The sequence below is a fragment of the Theropithecus gelada genome, chromosome 4 (assembly GCF_003255815.1).
Source record: "Theropithecus gelada isolate Dixy chromosome 4, Tgel_1.0, whole genome shotgun sequence".
Classification (NCBI taxonomy): Eukaryota; Metazoa; Chordata; class Mammalia; order Primates; family Cercopithecidae; genus Theropithecus; species Theropithecus gelada.
In genome coordinates this window covers 111182112-111198311 of record NC_037671.1, presented here as the reverse complement: position 1 = coordinate 111198311, position 16200 = coordinate 111182112, and the positions used below count along the sequence as shown (strand labels likewise).

At 43.9% G+C, this 16200-nt stretch overlaps 1 protein-coding gene and 1 long non-coding RNA gene across 2 annotated transcripts in view; both read left to right on the top strand.

Moving 5' to 3' along the window:
* The window catches only part of LOC112622066, a 46922-nt gene extending 34594 nt beyond the window's left edge, over positions 1 to 12328 (top strand). Inside the window, exon 2 of the long non-coding RNA XR_003118927.1 lies at positions 11187 to 12328. This is a non-coding gene — a long non-coding RNA (uncharacterized LOC112622066). The remainder of the gene's footprint in view (positions 1 to 11186) is intronic.
* TIAM2 (T cell lymphoma invasion and metastasis 2) overlaps positions 1 to 16200 on the top strand; it is a 530409-nt gene that overhangs the window by 163274 nt on the left and 350935 nt on the right. The gene's annotated exons all lie outside the window — the stretch shown is intronic.

The following is a 16200-nucleotide window of genomic DNA, read 5'->3' as shown; positions in this document are numbered from 1 at the left end:
CAAACCAACGCATAATGTAATACTATAATTTTACTAAGGCACAAGTGTGAATAGCATTGACTATAAGGCAGGTGGGTGGCCATGTGTCACTCAGGTGGGTGAATCAGCCTCATTGATTGCTGCCATCCATACCCCACGCAGCCTTTTTTCTTTTTTTTTTTTGAGATGAAGTCTTGCTCTGTCACCGGGTTGGAGTGCAGTGGCGCGATCTCAACTTATTGAAACCTCTGCCTCCTGGGCTCAAGCGACTCTCCTGCCTGAGCCTCCCGAGTAGCTGGGCTTACAGGTGCCACCACCACGCCGGACTCACTTGTATTTTTAGTAGAGACGGGGTTTCACCATGTTGGCCAAGCTGGTCTCGAACTCCTGACCTCAAGTGATCTGCCCGCCTCGGCCTCCCAAAGTGCTGGGATTACAGGTCTGAGCCACTGTGCCCGGCCACCACAGCCTGTTTTACTCATCATTGCATACCTATTTTAAGAGGGTGGATTACATACTATGATGGGATTTGTAATTTGGGGATTTGCTAATATCTGAGATGTGTCCCTCACAAATGTCAAGGTCTTCTGTGAAGAGGTACAGGCCTGGACAGTGATGGAGTGCACGTGCCTTGCCGGGGGTGTTGTGTGTGAGGTGTGTTTGCAGATGTTGCACGCTGTTCACCTCTGAGCATGTGAGGGAATTCTCTGTGGGTTGCTGATTCAGCATACCCCAGCTCTCAAACACTGCAAAGGAAAGGAAGAGATTTTCTTTTCTTTCTTTTTTTTAAAGACAGATTTTTGCTCTTGTTGCCCAGGCTGGAGTGCAGTGGTACAGTCTTGGCTCACTGCAACCTCCACCTCCTGGGTTCAAGCGATTCTCCTTCCTCAGCCTTCCGAGTAGCTGTAATTATAGGCACCTGCCACCACGCCCGGCTAATTTTTTTGTATTTTTAGTCGAGACTGGAATTCACCATGTTGGCCAGGCTGGTCTTGAACTCCTGACCTCAGGCGATCTGCCCGCCTCGTCCTCCCAAAGTGTTGGGATGACAGGCATGAGCCACTGCTCCCAGGCCTTGATTTTCTTGCCCCAAATCCTGGCCAAGGCTTCTGAGGAATATGATTATGGAAAGTCACCCATTTTTTTTAAAAAATCATGTCTTGTTCTGTTCTTTCCTTTTGGATCTGCCCAAGAAAAGTGTTCATGAATCTGCTGTGTTTGTAGAAAAAGAGTATCTATTAGTGGTTCATTAATTTGGGTCATGTTTTTAGTTCTCAGTGAGCTTGTTAAAATAAGACACTGTTCCTTTTTTTTTTTTTTTTTTTTTTTCAGAATTAGTTTCACTCTTGTTCCCCAGGCTGGAGTGCAATGGATGTCATGATCTCAGCTCACTGCAGCCTCCGCCTCCCTCTGTTGAGGCGATTCTCTTGCCTCAGCCTCCTGAGTAGCTGCAATTACAGGCATGCGCCACCACACCTGGCTAATTTTGTATTTTTAGTAGAAATGGGGTTTTGATGTTTGGTCAGGCTGGTCTTGAACTCCTGACCTAAGGTGATCCACCCACCTTTGCCTCCCAAAGTGCTGGGATTACAGGCGTGAGCCACCGCGCCCGGCGACACTGTGCCTTTCTAAAAACTGTAATTCCACTAAAGAAAAAACAGAGAGAGAGACATGCAGTTCAAGTATAGTCTTAGGTTAGAGATAGTAGGAACCTTAGCTGAGTCGTCCTTGATCTGTGGTTTCAAGTGTAAAAATAGCCCTAATTATTGTATTTGCTACATTGTGCCCACTTTACAGACATGAAGCTCTAGTTTCTATAAGTATATGCATACAAGCAAAGATCTAGTGAAGGCATAGCTGAGTCCTCCCATCAAGGGCAGCTGGGCATGGTCCCTGCAAGAACTTTTTCTGGCCGTTCGTCCCTTCCTAACCTTGCACCACCCAGGGCTGTGGGTAGGTAATCCTGTCCTAGGTATTCCAGGGGTCGCTTGTCCCTTGGGCTGCATTTTCTGGCATCCCAGAAGAGTGAGTGACTTGTCATTTCCTTGACTAAGTCATGTCAATTCTCTGCCACTAATTCAGTTTGCAAATGAGTTTCTTCAGCTATTTTTTTTAAAAAAAAAAGCATCTGCTCAAATGGGCGGCCATATAGTCTCTCCAATTCAGTTGTGGAGACAGCTGAGGACACCAGATTGATTTTGTTTCGGCAAACTGGATATGTGAAAATCGAAGATTTTTTTAAATGGGTGATTGCTCACTTTTTGAAGTTTCTTTGCCTACAAAAAGATTAACAATAGGATTTCTGGCCGGGCGCGGTGGCTCAAGCCTGTAATCCCAGCACTTTGGGAGGCCGAGACGGGCGGATCACAAGGTCAGGAGATCAAAACCATCCTGGCTAACACGGTGAAACCCCGTCTCTACTGAAAAATACAAAAAACTAGCTGGGCGAGGTGGCGGGCGCCTGTAGTCCTAGCTACTTGGGAGGCTGAGGCAGGAGAATGGCGTAAACCTGGGAGGCGGAGCTTGCAGTGAGCTGAGATCCGGCCACTGCACTCCAGCCTGGACGACAGAGCGAGACTCCATCTCAAAAAAAAAAAAAAAAATAGGATTTCTTCGAACATTTACTTCTTCCAGCACACTAAAAATAAGATTTAATTAATGCCTTGAGTTTTTAGAGCATACTTGATGCATAAATGTGGCACGCCTGTAAGAAATATTGAAAGTTTTTTTAAGTTAACATTTAAAATTATTAAAAATTTTCATCTGATGGGTTCAATTCTACTAAACAACAATCTTGATAGTTTTCACTGTAGTCTTCAAGGGGGAAGAATACATCCTATTAAATGATAGTTTGAGGCTGGGTGTGGTGGCTCATGCCACCACTTTCACTCATTCTTAGCACTTTGGGAGGCCAAGGCAGGAGGATCAGCTGAGGTCAGGAGTTCGAGACCAGCCTAGTCAACATGGTGAAACACTGTCTCTACTAAAATACAAAAATTAGCTGGGCGTGGTGATTATGTGCCTGTAGACCCAGCTACTCGGGAGGCTGAGGCAGGAGAATCGCTTGAACCCGGGAGGCGGAGGTTGTAGTGAGCCGAGATGGTGCCACTGCATTCCAGCCTGGGTGACAGAATGAGACTGTATCTCAAATTAAATTAAATTAAATTAAATTAAAAAAATAGTTTGAGCATGCCAGATTTTAAAGTGAGAGCAGCACATCATGTGACCTGCCATACATTAATCTTACAGTATTGTTCTTGGAAACTTAAAGTGACACATTTTCACCTTTAAGCTAGAAGAAGAAGGATCTGAAGCCAGCTCTCATGTAAAATGCATCAGCTCTCAGCATCAGCCTGCAGTCTGAAGGCCTCTAAGCAGTTGAGGTGATTGTACTGCCCATGGAATCAGTGTCATGAAGCTGCCTTATACAAATGGCCTAAAATGATTATGTGCTGAGCAGGTAGACTTTCCTCTTCCAGGATAGCTATTTAGTATCATTCCATTTCATTGAATGTTGAATGGCCGTTAAGCCCCAGGTCCGGGAGTCTAAATCTTACCAAGATGAATTCAGACATTGGCCCTGGCCGTGGGGAGTCTGCATTCTTACTTTCCTAGCCTATCAATCTGACAGTCTGCTGTCAGGTGACAGAGTGGTTGGTGCCTTGAACAACCTGTGTTTGTCCTCTTTCTCTTGCAGCTTCTTGTCCCATCTCCCAACCCCCGCCGTAAAGGCCAGTGTGTCAGGGTGTCAAAGTGCAGAAGTGTCAGGCCATAAGTAGTCAAAAACAATCAGGTGTGTGGTTCTCTGTGAGCTGTTAGCAGAAATTCCTTGAATTTTTTTCTTGTACCTCGACAGGAGCATGAGCATTGACTTTCTTTTTGAACACAGGTGTCTTGATTCCTAGTTATTTGTGGTGATTCTCTGATCCAAGTAGGAATGGCCCACAGATGGAGGGAGAGTGTTGGGAGGTGGAGGGGGAAAGAGGCGGCCCATTTAGTTTCTGGGGCTGGGGAGCAGGGTGGAGAAAGGGCATATCCTGATTCCCTAGTGTCTAGGGAGGTGGAGAGTGTGTGGTCAGCACGCTCACTGCCACCGGACCTATGAGAAGGTGGTGGCCTCTTTCATCACCTTTTAAATCAATAACAGAGGAGCTCCCAGTCAAGGAAAGGAGGGGGAAGATGAGGATGTGAACAGGGCTCTCCCCAGAGACATGACCAAGGGAGGCTGGTGACTGGGCAGCCTTACCTACTGGGAAGGCCTTGCAGAGGAGGCAGCCTTAGGTAGAGGGGTGTGGCTGACTGAGCCCCCTCAAGTTGAACAGAAAGGGCAGAGCATCCCAGGTGGAGGAAATGGGAAAGCCCGGCCTTGCTCCTATAACTGCAGGTGTCAATGGACATCTCTGCCGTCCCCTTGGTCCCCAGGGTTGCCTGAGAATGCAGCTGGCAGAAGGAAGAACGGGTACCCTTCCAGCCTCTCAGTCAGTCCCCACAGTTAGCCTCAGGGGCGGTGTGAATCTCCATTTGACAACTAAGGAAAGTCAGAGTAGCTAAGGAACTTGCCCAAGGAGTGCACGCCTAATAAAGAACAAAACCAAAGATGCAAACCCAGTGCATCTGATTCAGATCCCCAGTGCATGCTTCTCCCCTGTGTGCTCACCTGCCTCCCCATACATGGGCCTGCTGGAGGGGTTCTGCCATGCCCTGAGACCCTGTGCTCTGGGACCTCGTGCCTCCCTCTCAGCAGCTCACAACACCGGACTCCCAACACCTATAGAAACTTGCTGCCATAAGTGTCTAAAAACAAAAACAGAAAACACTTATGGAAATGGCTCAATCCATCATGGTCCCAAAGTTCACATAGTATTTGGATTATGCGCGCCAAATGACGTAATTTTTCAGGATATAATATCTGAGATATTTGAATAAAATGAACAAGGAGCATTGTAGGACCAAGAGTCAGAGCATCACTTGGATTCTCAATTGTATGTTCCTGGGCAAGTGTAGAACCTCTGAGCTTGTTTTCTGGTGTTAAAATGAGAGCCTTGTGCCTGGCAATTCCTAATTCCTGATTTAGTGCTCATAGGATCCCTCTTTCCATGGTGGTAGACTTAAGTTGCTTCTTTGGGGACTCTCAAGGATCGTGCGAGTGATGCACGTGTGGATAGGACGCAGGAAACACGATCTAAGTTAACAGAGGAGCCCTGGGTATCCCCCATCACAGGAATAAACTTCCCTAATACGAAATGATTGCCTTGATGTTATTGTAATTATTCTTAACACTGGATACTTGAAAAGACATGACTTCATATTGTTCTAATCTAATGGGACATAGCTCCACACATTTTAAGTAGATTTTTAACTACAGAACAATAAAACATTTAGCAAATTATGTTCAAACGTGTCTGCACACACTGATACTTTCAGCTCGGTGCCAGCCGTTCTGCTCCCATATGGGCTGACCAAACGGATCAGCTGGATGAGGCAGCTTGGGTTCTGGCATCCATGAGCAACTCTGGCACCCTCCCTTCCACATGGCAGGGCAGGCTGGCTGAGGCTTGGAGCTGAACGTGGTTGGGAGAGGCCCTCATTCAAACCGAGTTTCCTTGGTACTGCTCCACTTGTTTTTAGCCCACTGGTTATTAATCCAGTGTCATTAGTGCTGGGAGAAATTCTGTCTCCTGGCTTCTTAATGACATGCCTTCATTTTTTGTGGAGCACAAAGGAAGAGGAGGACGTCAGGATGCCAGTTGCCAGCTTTGCTGATTACTGGCAGCTCTCATAAGAGCTTCACTGGGGGAAAATGGAGATTAATTTTAAAAAGATCAGAGCCTCTGTATAGATGGTATCTCCATATTGTCCTCCTAGCCTTCTCTTTCTCAGCTGTAATTTATAGATGATTCTTCAGGCTGTACGCAGTTTACAGCCTGCTAATAGGTCATTTGGAAATCAGATAAGAGGGGCAGATGATAACTAGATCACAGGAGCCTCTACATTGTAACTGAAGTTGGCTGGGCTCAGTGGCTCACACCTGTAATCCCAGCACTTTGGGAGGCCGAGGCCAGCGGATCACCTGAGGTCAGGAGTTACACACCTGCCTGGCCAACATGGTGAAACCCCGTCTCTACTAACAATACAAAAATTACCCAGGCATGGTGGCACGCACTTGTAATTGCAGCTACTTGGGAGGCTGAGGCAGGAGAATCGCTTGAACCTGGGAGGCAGAGGTTGTAGTGAGCCGAGATTGTGCCACTGCACTCCAGCCTGGGTGACAGAGACTCTGTCTCAAAAAAAAAATTAGCTGTGTGTGGTGGTACACTATAATAGCCCCAGCTACTCCAGAGGCTGAGGTGGGAGGATCACTTGAGCCCAGGAGTTCCAGGGTGCAGTGAGCTGTGATTGCACCACTCCGCTGCTTCCTGAGTGACAGAGCAAGACCCTGACTCTAAAAAATAAAAACTGAAGGTAACTCAATGTCTCTTCATGCAGTTGGCCCCTTGTGGTTGTTTCTCTGAGGAGCCACTCTGCCAGGTCCTTTCCCTCTGTCCCTCTTCTGTGACCTCATGAACTTGACCTGGAAGCCTGGCCACTGTCCCTTAGTTGGATTTCTGTAGGTGAGAGGGGATGTCACTGTTTTGGAAGCAGTTGGGCCTCCCTGCAATTCTGAGCACTGCTGGGCCCTCATCAAGACAGTCTCAACTGGGCACGTGGCTCACGCCTGTAATCCCAGCACTCTGAGGGGCTGAGGCAGGTGGATCACCTGAGGTCAGGTGTTCAAGACCAGCCTGGCCAACATGCTGAAACCTCATCTCTTCTAAAGATACAAAAATTAGCCGGGCGTGGTGGTGCACATCTGTAATCCCAGCTACTTGGGAGGCTGAGGCACAAGAATCACTTGAACCCAGGAGGTGGAGGTTGCAGTGAGCTGAGATCACGCCGCTGCACTCCTCCCTGGGTGACAGAGTGAGACTCCATCTCAGAAAAAAACAGTCTCATGGGCTGCAGTGTAGGGAGACTGCCCAGATGTCTGGTTGTTGAGGTATGTCGGGGAAGCAGCCTTTGAAAGAAAAGGCATATAATTTTGGGGTCAGGCGTACTTAGCTTGAAATCCAGTCTCTGCCACTTTCTAGGTGTGTCATCTTGGCTAAGTTATTTAACCCCTTTGAACCTCAGGTTTTTCATTTGCAGTGTGAGTTTAATGAATACATCTAGGTTGGTGCAAAAGTAATCACGGTTTTGCCATTACTCCCCCGCCTTTTTTTTTTTTTTTTTTTGAGACAGAGTCTTGCTCTATCGCCCAGGCTGGAGCGCAGTGGCGCCATTTTGGCTCACTGCAACCTCTGCCTCCTGGGTTCAAGTGATTCTTCTGCCTCAGCCTCCCGAGTAGCTGGGATTACAGGCATGCACCACCACGCCCGGCTAATTTTTGTATTTTTAGTAGAGGCGGGGTTTCACCATGTTGGCCAGGCTGGTCTCAAACTCCTGACCTCATGATCTGTCCACTTCAGCCTCCCAAAGTGCTGAGATTACAGGCGTAAGCCACAGTGCCCAGCCGCCATTACTTTAAATGGCAAAAACCGCAATTACATTTGCACCAACCTAATACTTTTCAGGTCTGTTTGGCTGGATTAAACAAGCGATGTAAGTTACCTGACACCAGTGGACTCCCAGCCAGTGACATCTGTTTGAGCAGCCCCTTCATTTCCATTTGCCTTCATTGTCATCTATTTTATGAAACAATCACAGTACTATGCATTTAGAAACCAAGGACAGTTATAGCAAATCCATCGTTTATGGCAATTTGTGCTGCAGAAAACTGGTTCTAAAATTTTTCATTTTCCTTCAGGTATTCTACCTCGACACTACCACTTCTCAAATTTATTTCAAAGATGTTTTATCCTTTGCACCATATTCCCTTTGAAAAGGAGGGATTTGGACCTCCTACTGTTTATTTACTATGAAATTAGAGCTAGTATTATGGGAGCTCAGTGCACACTGATAACTGCTTACAAAAGGTGATCCCTGACTCTGTGAGAATGCACTTCTTCACAAGAACTATAGCTGTGTATGGAGTTTGAAGTAAGCCCACCTGTTTGTCATGTCCCCTCAGCATGGATCTCTGATCCAGATACTTCACAGATCTCTGGAGTAGCTGAGTGAGTGTGTGTGAGAGACTAGGCTTTATTTATTTATTTATTTGTAGAGATAGGCTCCCTCTATGTTGCCAGGTTGGTCTTGAACTCCTGGCCTCAAGCAGTCCTTCTGTTTCGGCTTCCCAAAGTGCTGGGATTATAGGCATGAACCACTTGAGTAGGCTTTGAATGCAGCAGCTCATGCTGGGTTTGACCCCTCAAAATGGAGCTGCATAGCATATATAGTGGGTGTCTGCTTAGTGGCTCAGCATACGCCAAAACACCATGCACAATGGAGAAAGCAGGAACTGGGGATCGAAAGCTAATAGGCTCAGAATTCTAGCTCTGCTATTTGCCATGAGACACTGGGCAAAGCACATCTCTGACCCTCAGTTTCTTTCTTTGTGGAGAGAGTTATATCTATTTTGCAAGTCCTGATTATGCAGAGACATTGATCACATATCACGCAAGATCCAGTCGTCATGTTCTGTTATATCCATTTTGCAAGAATTCTTTATAAAGCCCTTAATATATGAGTGCCGATAGTAGTAATAACATTATGCAGAAGAGATGAAGAATATAGGAAATAATAAATTCATCAGTATTCAGTGTTGGGAGCAAGAGACAGTGTGTGTGTTCTGTTTTGTTATGTTTTGTTTTTTAAAAAAAAAACAAACAAACAGTGAGCACCGGCCTTGGGCAGGTCGCCTGAGCTCACTCATCTCAGCTGCCTCCCCACGCGGAAGCTGGCTCCCTTGTTGTAAGGACCAGAGCACAAACATGAGAAGCCTTTGCAAACTAAAGCACTCTCCAAGAGACACTGTCAAGCCATCATTTCCATGCCTCTGTACTGTTGCTTGCATTTCTATTTTTCAATACCCACCATCTTCAGCGAGGAATCATTTCACGTGTACTTGTAGCAATGCCATCAGGCACTTATGATATATGCTAAATCATCCCAGAGGCCCGGCGTGGTGGCTCACACCTGTAATCCCAGCACTTTGGGTGGCCGAGACGGGCAGATCACTTGAGGTCAGGAGTTCAAGACTAGCCTGGCCAACATGGTGAAACCCCGTCTCTACTTAAAATACAAAAAATAGCCAGGCATGGTGGTGCGTGCCTATAATCCCAACTACTCAGGAGGCTGAGGCAGAAAAATCACTTGAACCCAGGGGACAGAAGTTGCAGTGAGCCAAGATCACACCACTGCACTCCAGCCTGGGTGTCAGAGTGAGATCCTGTCTCAAAAACAACAACAACAGCAACAAAATCATCCCAGAAAGCCATGGTCATAAAAATACTTGCCAGAATCCCATAATAAATTTTACTTACATTTTAAGTTCATTTGTTGAAACGGAAACATTTATTTCTCTTACTTGGCAACAAAGAAACACACATTTAGTCTGTGTTAGTATATGTGCCTGTGTTTACAGATCATTTTACAGGTCCATAATATGAGTGAATTTGAATCATTTTCTTTTTGTTCACCATTGTGATCTCTGTGCCTTTACCACATGAATACCAATTTGCTGTGGACAACTGCCCGATCCGGTTACAACCTGGCAAATCTTATCCAGATTTAAGAAAATGACTCTGTAACTTTAGTCTTGTTGCTATTGAGAGTCAAATGACTGAGTTTATCTTCATTGCCTTTTTCTTTCCTAGGTAGCTTTTAAGTCAGCTTGTTTAAGTCAGCTTTTAAGTTTGAAGAATAAACTCATTCACAAAACACTTAGAATAATCCAAAGTAATAGATGATATTTTGGCACCAGTTTTGTGTGGATCGTTCACACATTTCCCTCTATGCCAAAAGCACGGTAGAAAGATGAAAAATATTTCAGCCACCTCTCTTGTCACACATGACAACAGGATGCCTTAAAATATATGATGCTGGGCGCAATGGCTTACATCTGTAATCCCAGAAGTTTGGAAGGCCAAGGTGGGTGGATCACCTGAGGTCAGGAGTTCGAGATCAGCCTGGCCAAAATGGTGAAACCCCGTTTCTATTAAAAATACAAAACAATTAGACGGGCATGGTGGCGCGTGCCTGTAGTCCCGGCTACTCACGGGGCTGAGGCAAGAGAATCGCTTCAAACCAGAAGGCGGAGGTTGCAGTGAGCGGAGATTGTGCCCCTGCACTCCAGCCTGGGTGACAGAGCAAGGCTCCATCTCAAAAAAAAAAAAAAGCATTCATTTTAGGGTGAGACTTACTATGTTTAGGTCCCATCTCTGCTACCAGACATGTGTCTTGGTAAAGTTACTTGGCGTAGCTACTTTAACGAGTCCAACTAGTTGAATTATATAACTAGATAGTAGGCTCCTACAGAACGCTTCCATGTCGTTATGCTTATGAATGTATTTTTCAACTTTTATATGATTATTTCTTAGTTTAAGAAAGCCAGCAGGGACCAAAAAAAGACACTTCTTTGACCTTAAGACGGCAAAAGATGTGAAAACATGGAGATGTGTATTTTCAGAATTTTGTAGCCATCACACATTTAAGATTTTAATGGACTTCAAGATGCTAATAGATATTTTGAAATTTTTCTGGAAATTCACTTGGTTTTCAGCTCCAAGCTGAACAAGGACCACGGGCAGCCAGGTGTAGGTATTTTGTAAGCCGCAGCTTGAGATGGTCGTACCTGGTGATGCTCTGTAAGGAGCTAAGAAGGCAGGACCACACGATCCTATTAAAAGGTAGCACTGGATGGCCTTCTTTTTAGACATGCTCCACTGAAGCCTTTTAGTCTACATGGGAAGGAACCAAGGCCCAACAAGTTTAGGTGACTGTGTTAGTTATTGGCAGATTCATGTGTGGAGCCTGGGTCAGCTGACTTCCAGGACAGGGCTGTCTCCTGAACCATTCCGGCATTTGGAGAGCAATGAACACTGCATGACGTGGTTCTTCCTGCTCTGTTGGAAGAAGGCATGGCATTTTAGAGCACAGAAATTCATCAAACATTGAAACATTTGCTGTTGTATTGACACCATCTTTTCTTTAGGAATGATCTTGGAAAAAACTAGGAAAAGTTATTCCATGGACCAGTGATGACCAGTTATTGTTCCTTTTGTCAACAGGCAAGATGATGATGAATGAAGTCCTGGCAGCTTCCTGTGTCCCAGGCCTTGTAGAAATAAATGAGACAGACGTGCTTCAAAGTTCTAATGTGCATCACATCGGATCTTGTTTAAGGAAGCGTTAAAAGGAACCCACCGTTACCTATTGAGAAGGCTCTGTGCTCTCAGGCATTGTTTCTGATTGAATCCAGAGGTTGCAAGCATGCCTCCCTGTATTACCTGTTGGAGCAGGTTTAATTTTATAAATTTTAAACGCAAACTCTATGAGTTTCTAGTTCATAATTGTTCTTTTTGGGGATCCACTCAGATGAACAGTATTGCATCTGTAAGAGATACCCACTTCCACAGGACCAGATTTCATTGCAATATCAGTGGCAACAGACTCCATCTGTAGCATCATCCAGTACCAGTGATGGGAAGGACAGATGGCAAGGAAACCCTTCGGGGGGGAGAAAAAACGTCATATTGTGTTGGACCTACAGATTACTAGAACCATGGCTTTAGTAAACCAAGGCTTTTTTTCTTGAACACAATCTGTGTAGACTGTGTAGTTCTTGATTGGTGGCTTTAATCCGTTATCATTAGGTATCTCCTTGAACATTCTCAAACACTGAAAATCTTAAGCTTTCATTAAAAAAAAAAAAGTAAATGCAGCTTTCAGAAAATCCAGGATTCAGTACAGTCTTCCGAGTGTTTGACTTCAGCCTCCCTGTCCTGTAATTACCAACAGCAGGTACCCGGGTGGTAGACAAGAAGCCTTGCAGGATAGATAAGGAAATGAGGAGGAACAAACATATCACATGGTATCATAAACATACTTTATAAGTACATTTCTTATTAGCTTCTTATTCGGGCAGAGATTATAAAAGTTTGCTGCAAGTATCCAGACCAGGATTTGTGTTTTGGAAATTATCAGTGTTCACAATACCTGCAGGGAAGAAAAAAATATAAAAACTCAAATATGAATACTGTTTACACCCAAAAGAACATTTTTATCATTCTTTTCTTTGTTTTTGGCTCTGTCAAAAATTAAAGTGCTTGGAATGCTGTAGTCTGTGGTCTCTTGAAATTTAATCAATGAGAACCTAGCATTTTCACAGTATGCTGTCACTTTGGACATTCATAATAAAAATTGAAACTAATTTTGGTTGTTAGTCATTTATTTTGCTGTGTAGCTTAGTGCATCTTTTGTGGTCTGTCTGTGCCTAGTAACTGAGCAGTCTGTGTGTATAGAGATGTAGAGATACATTCATAGTTGAAGCCTTTCACTGTTGTTTTCTATATTTGAACAACCACTCTTTTTATTTATTGAAAGGCCAAGAGATTTTTGAATGCCAAGGCCTTTTTGACTATGCATTCTATAACACGGATTAAAATTAATTCCTGAGGATTATATCTAAGCTTTCTTGAGTTTCTCCTTACAGCAGATTTTCTATTAAATTGATTATAATTGTATTTTCTATTACAAGTAGTAAGTAGAAAACTAGAGAAGGCTATAGGTAATATAGTGGCAATTATAGGCTTTTCAATAGGATCTTTATTTGTTTGATTCTCTGCCTGGTAGTGTTGGAATATTGTTTTATGTATTCCATCATACTGCAGTAAGAAATAAAACAGCTCCAAAGAAACACAGACATGTGAGCCTATGTAGAAACTTAGATCTTGCTTGGCACCTGTACCAAATTTGATATGGCAATGAGAAAAGATCCCTTTCCTTCTATTCTTTTGTAACTAAACCTGCAATTGGCAAACATCCATCTAGCTCCCACTTCCCACCCCGTCAAGCCCCCACCTCCCACAAAGGAACAGTATGGATTTGTGACTAACTTCACCATTCTTGTGCACATATGAGCAAATGATTTGGGAAATTAAATGGGGAAAAAAAATAGAAGTTTCTGAGGTTCTTTTCGGTGGATAGGGTGAGAGGAGAAACAGAATAGCAAATGAAGTTAAAAGAGGATCATTCCTTCAGCACTGGGTGCATATGCAGTAAGCACTTAGCTGGAGGTGCTTTTCCAATGACCAGGTGCACACGAAGGCCCATCTGTTGGAAGAGTAATCTTTTTAAAATCCCAAGGCAGCATAATAGGGGCAGAGGTTGATGCTTTTGTTCCCTGGATGAATTCCCTTTTCAGAAGCTCCTGCTCCCCTCGACCTGAGCATCTGGACAGGCTCTCTGTGTGAATCGGCATGAATATTGAACAGTCCGCACTCCATCCCTGCCTCAGTCCATGGCAAAGGAAAGCTTTCAAAAGTCACCGTCCTCCAGGGACTCGAAGCATTTCGAGCTGGTTTTTAAAACAGTATTAAGTGACTTTGACAAACTGAAGCTATTTGGTATTTGCACAATTAGAAAGAATCCCCCATGGGGGTTGTTTGGCTTTGTGAGTAAATGCTGGCCTCTCACTTGAATTCCAATACAGAGATCTCATTCAAATGAGATGGGTGGTCTTAGGCAATTTCTTTGTGGTTAATAAATTCCTCATGGGGGGGGGGAACTATTTCAGAATGGCCTCCGCAAAGGAATTACACATAGATGATTACTTTTATCCAGAGTAATTTGTGTTTTAAATGATTTTAAAGTATAAGCAGTTAAGAAAGTCATGAAATTTGATGCTTTAGAAGAATGCCTCCTTTCATTCATTATTAATGACTTCCCCAAATCCACTATTTCTGCATCTATGTATGAAAATTGAAGAACATTCCAGACTATGGTGGTGGCATCAAATCCAATCATTTTTATAACTGGGCTTTCTTTTGGAGGACTCTTTAAAGGTTACAGAAAGAGGCAGCTTGGCGCAGTGTGTAGACTGGCACAGTGTGTAGACTGGCTCATAGTTACTGTTTTATAGATGTTTTCTGTACCTTTTAGTATCTGTGAGAAATATTATATTTACTCCTTTTATTTCTTCTGAGGCACACATCTCTTTCAAAAACTTTTTTTAATATCATAGAAATATATTCTATCTGTGAGCTATAAGGAAATAAAATGATGCTCATTTTCATCCATTCTTACATTATTTCAAAACTAAATCATTTCTCAATCCTATAAGATATAAATCAATTGCCTATTATTGTAGATGACTTAGGAAAGAAGATTGTAAACTAGAAAAAATATACTTGCATTTTTAGTCCAAACTTTTAAAACTACAAGTTCAAGTACTGTATTCAGATATATTTTCTAAAAAGATATCATTCATAAAATTAATGCAAATTTTAAAATCCACTAAAGGATCCATAGTGCTAGAAATAAATGTGGCTTTCAGATGGCCGTGACTCTCAGTTTGCACAACTGGGAAAAAGCCCGAATATGCCTCTTGTTAATTTTGTCCGCTTGATCATGGGATGGGAAGAATATTACTGAGTGGAAGCAATTGCTATTGCAAAGATGTTTTGCAAAGCTTTATGAAGACTGTGGCAAATGTTATCTTGTATCTCAAGGGACCTTGTGTGGAGAGTTGCACTGATATTTAGAAGTTCCCACACACGGTGTCACACAGGCCAAGAGCCACAGCAGTCAGAAATGCAAGGGGGACCTCCCTGCTTCTTACAGCATCATTCCCACCCTTCCATTACAACAGAAAAGGAAAAAGCTAACGAGGAAAAGGAAGTAACTTTTGCCAGAAATGTCCATGCAATTGCGGGCTTTCTTTCCCCTGTGTAATGTGAGTGCAGAAATGTCCATGCACTAGAGGGTTTTCTTTTTTTTTTTCCTTTAGATGGAGTCTCACTCTGTGGCCCAGGCTGGAGTGCAATGGCGTGATCTCGGCTCACTGCAACCTCCACCTCCCAGGTTCAAGCAATTCTCCTGCCTCAGCCTCCCAAGCAGCTGGGATTACAGGCACCTGCCACCATGCCTGGCTAATTTTTGTATTTTTAGTAGAGATGGAGTTTCACCGTGTTGGCCAGGCTGGTCTTGAACTCCTGACCGCAGGTGGTCCACCCGCCTCGGCCTCCCAAAGTGCTGGGATTACAGACATGAACCACCGCACTCAGCCCAAGGGCTTTCTTTATCCTGTGTGATGTGAGTGCACTCACAAGTACACATAGCATGGGACTGGAGGCCATAAGCAGAGTGACTAGAATCCTCTTAGGCCACAAAAAAGCAAAACTCTCAAAGGTGAGGCCTGGCTGGGGACTGCCAGGAGAGCGCAGGGACCAAGAGGCCAGCTCTGGGTTCTGCAACACGAGCTGGGCTCCAGTGCCCCCAGAAAGTGATTCCCAGGTTCTCACCTCATGTACGGCAGGTGTGGCCACAACCGAAGCCCCACCTTCTTCACACTGACTCCAGGTCCTGTGCTTGTTTTTTTTGTTAGAATCTTACAAATTTGTCTCCAAATACCAATATTCCTTCATTCATCCAACACGTATGTATCTAGTGCTTACTAAATACACAGTGCGGTGCTTGAGATCAGAGATGGAACAGTGCATTAAAATTATGCTTGAGCACGTCAGTAGAACGTGCATGTTCAATGGGAATACGGGTGTGTACTGCAGCTTAAGCACAAGATGAATGCAAAGGAAGCTCACAGAGGCAGATGCAAATCAGTAGTTTTCCTAAAAATGACTTGTTCTTTATTAGCTCAACTTGCCACTATCGTAAAAAAGAAAATAGTTCTTACTGTTTAGTCTTTTGCTGTTTCCTAGCCAGTAACACATTTATAGTTTTATTTGGATTGGAGAACCAAGAGATTATATTGACTTATACTAGTGAACGCCTCTTCTCTAAACCCTGAAACTCTAGCAAGGATACAGGTCCCACCATCCATGAATGCTGCCGTTGAATTCAACATGAGAAGTGACCCGTTTCATCTGTAAACGGGGTGGGGGAACTCAAAATACTTTCAAACACAAGGACTTTGGCTTTACAACGTTTGGAAAATTACAGACAGAACACAAGAAACTATTTATATCAAACCAAAAGAATTCAGAGTTTCTCAAGAGATCTCTTTTATTAAAAAAAAAAAATGTGTATTTCATGGAATAAGGATAGACTATGGCAAGAGAGTGGGAT